Source organism: Podarcis liolepis (genome assembly GCF_965112155.1).
Source record: "Podarcis liolepis genome assembly, chromosome: 7".
NCBI classification, from domain to species: domain Eukaryota; kingdom Metazoa; phylum Chordata; class Lepidosauria; order Squamata; family Lacertidae; genus Podarcis; species Podarcis liolepis.
This window is the reverse complement of record NC_139561.1, coordinates 94158216-94161707: the sequence shown is the minus strand read 5'-3', so window position 1 is coordinate 94161707 and position 3492 is coordinate 94158216.

Below are 3492 nucleotides of genomic sequence, written 5' to 3'. Positions count from 1 at the left end.
CCGGAAGGGACGTCAGAGGGGAGGAGGGGGAGGAGGAGCGGCCCGCCTTCCTTTCCTGTCCTCTCTAGGAAGCCAGCTCGGCGCCCCTTAACCCTTCTCTCTCCCGGCGGAGGAGCCCGGGGCGTCGCGCAGGCGCAGAGCTGCCCCTTGGGGGGGGCAGGGAAGAAGCAGGACCCAGAACCCGGGACTGGGCGCGTGTGCGTGTGAAGGGGGAACCCGTGTCCGGGAGGAGGAGCCCGTCTCTCTGCCTGGGGCTGCGAAGGGGCGTCTGGGCGGGGGAGAGGGGAGCCTTCCGGGGGGGGGCCGCAGGGGCCAGATGGGGGACCCGGGGGTGTCTCTTCTCGGGGGGGCGCGAGTCTGTCTTGGGGGCCCCTGGGGGGCTGCGGGGAAGAGAGCCCTGTCCCAGCAAGAGGGGGTCCCGGAGGGGGGCTGAAGGGTTAAGTACTTAATTCGCTCTGGAGGTCCATTTGTAACCTGAAACTGTTCTTAACCTGAAGCAGCACTTTAGCTAATGGGGCCTCCTGCTGCCGCCGGAACATGATTTCTGTTCTCCTCCTGAAGCAAAGTTCTTAACCTGAGGTACTATTTCTGGGTTAGCGGAGTCTGTAACCTGAAGCGTCTGTAACCCGAGGAACCACTGTACATACTTTACATTTGCTGAGGCAAAATCTCCACCCCCAACATTGCTTGCGGCAGTTCTGCCCTCGCCTTAATCTCCTCCATTTTTAAAGGAAGCATCTCTTTTTCATGGGCCATCTTGGCCTCCCTGTCTCTTTCTTCTTGGGCTCATCTCTCTCTCTCTCTCTCTCTCTCTCTCTCTCTCTCTCTCTCTCTCTCTCCCTCTCTCTCTCTCAGCCTGTATCTCTGCTAGATGAAGGGCAGCTGCCATTCTGGCCTCTTCTCTTTCTTTCTCTGCTTCAACCTTAGACAATTCCAATCTTGGTCTCATCATCTCTAATTCAATATATTAGGATGCTCCTCAGACGCAGCAGCTGGGTCATCCTGAGTCTCTTTGGCTTGGCGCTTGCTGGTCATTTTCTGACAGGAATTTTTTCTCTTTTTAGTCAAATAACTTCACTCCCTTATTAAACTGGTTGTTCTGTGTCTCTGGGTACGTTTCTGTGTGGGTTTTTACTTCGTGTCACGGCTCTTTCCCCCCCCGGCACCCTCCCTTGGGCCTGCCCTTCAGGGTTGTCGTTTTGAGACCCCACTTCCTCCCTGGGTTTCCAATTATTACTTTTTCTGGAAGGGACAGAGTATTACTGCTCCCCCTGAGTCTCCTTTGATTTCATCTCCCAAGGTAGAGACTTCAGTTACTGTTTTCAGCCTAAATGAGCAGGAACCTCTTGGAAACATTGCTCTCAACTGATCAGCTGTTTGAGCTCATCTCACTTTCCTCCCATCTGTCCAGAGCTTGGTCAGTTCGGCTACCCAGTTGGGCCTAAGTCTCTCCGGGTTTCCTTTTAATTTCACGAAAGGCTTTTTGGCTTTGTTCTGCAGTCAGTCCAAAGCGCACTTTCACTCTCTCCTTAAATGTGAGGGAATCAGAGGTTTCATCCTCTCTGAGATCTGAGTATATTTCACTCAAAATTCCACATATCTGTGGGCGTAAGTGCAGCACCCAGTTTTCCTCATGAATCTTTAAGTCTGCCAGTCCGCTCAAAACTAAATAGGATCTGTGTGGGTTTTAACTTCCTATCCCACCTCTGCCCCCAATTAATATGCGACGACGCAAGGGCTCTTCCCCCCCCCCCCGGCAGCCTTGGACCCGTCTTCTCTCTTAAATATAGTGCACCCACCTCACAGAACACAATTCCCACAACTGCCCTCCAACTACCTCAGATTATCTTGTGGGGGACTTGCGTGAGGTAAAACTCACTAATTGGGAGTCTCAGGCAGGATTTCTTCAAATAAACATTAACAATTTTATTTAACAAGGAAGTTTATGACATGAGTGGATAAAACATAGGATATTTCAGTTTACAATGTTATTTCCCTTCAAGGTTTTCTTTTTTTTAAATGATATTTATTGAGAGTTTAAAATTATAGAGAGAAAAAAGGAAAAGGAAAAGAGATAGACAAAAAAAAATGAATTCAACAATACAATTCAATAAGAAAAAAAAACGCAAAAACCACACAATACATCAAAACCAAAAACAAAAGCAAACAAAAAATTTAAAAAACAAATCCAATATTTCCAAATCTTTATCTTTCATTTCCAAATCTTTATCTTTCATCTACCTCCTCACACCTCCCTTTTTTGTATTCTAGTTATTAATTATCTCAGCAAATCCTTTCCATCTTTCACTATATTCTGTCATTAAATTACCTTAATTTATTTTAACCTTATCTTACCATAAAAAGCCCTAAAGCTTAAAACTTAAAACTTATTTATACATAATTCCTTAAAGCATTTCCACTAAAGCCAAATAGTTTCATTCCAACATTTTTTCTAACACTCATTAATTTTACAATAATTCTCTAAATGAATTTTTAAACTTTCTTCCAATCTTCATCCATCGTCTGCCTTCAAGGTTTTCTCAGTTGTTTCACACTTAAGACTTTGGCTCTTAACAAGGTGGCACTTTCTGCCAGTTACCCTACTCCCAAGGTACTCCAAGCCAAAGACCCAAGGGATCTCTGGTTTGGGAGTCTTCTCTTTCTAGAAGGATCTCTCCCCTCCTGACTGGGATGAGAGCTCAGCAGCCGGTCTCCTTCCAGCTCCTCCTTCTCCTGGCTCAGCCTCCCAGTTCATTCCTGGCCTGATTTACTCTCCCAGGACACCACACACTGTCCTTCCCACTAAGCTCAGAGACTCCTTTCTCTAGCTGGTGATCTTTTCCTCAGAGTGGATGTTTCCACCCAGAACCAGCTCCTCTCACTCCCCATCTTCCCCACCTCCCTCCAAAGCTCCTAGCCATGGGGTCAAATGGGCCCAGGTCTCTCCTCTCCAGCTCCAGGGCTCTTAGTCTCTCCGCTAGACCACATGGGGCGTCTTTGGGTGTAGGATATTCTCCTAGGTGCCCCAACCTGCCACTTCCCCTGAGCTTATTGCAGCCTGATGGCAACCACCAGGCGTGTGTGTCCTGCTTGTTGGCAAGTAAAGCAACACCCCTCCCTGGTGGGGATGGAGGGTCTCTCCTCTGGAATGGTGGAAATGACCATCCAGCCACGTAGCTGGTCAGGGGCCCAAGCCCCTCCTGAATCTTCTTCTGAGGGTCTCAGGATGGGTGATGAATTTCGGGGAATTGGATTGGCAGGCAGTGCACCTCTGCATTTGTCCCTGCCCTGCCCCAGCGCATCATGGCACTCGGAAGCCACTCCTGAGAGGACCTGTTCTCCTCCCCAGCCTCCCTTTGATTCCATGGGCCTTTCAGAGTGGGACCTCCCTTTTCCCCACTGTCTCTCTAGGACACCTGGCTCACAACAAGGCCAGCTTGTCTTCCCAATGTCCCTGTAAGTGAGGAGAAAATGCTTGGCATTTCTGTTTGC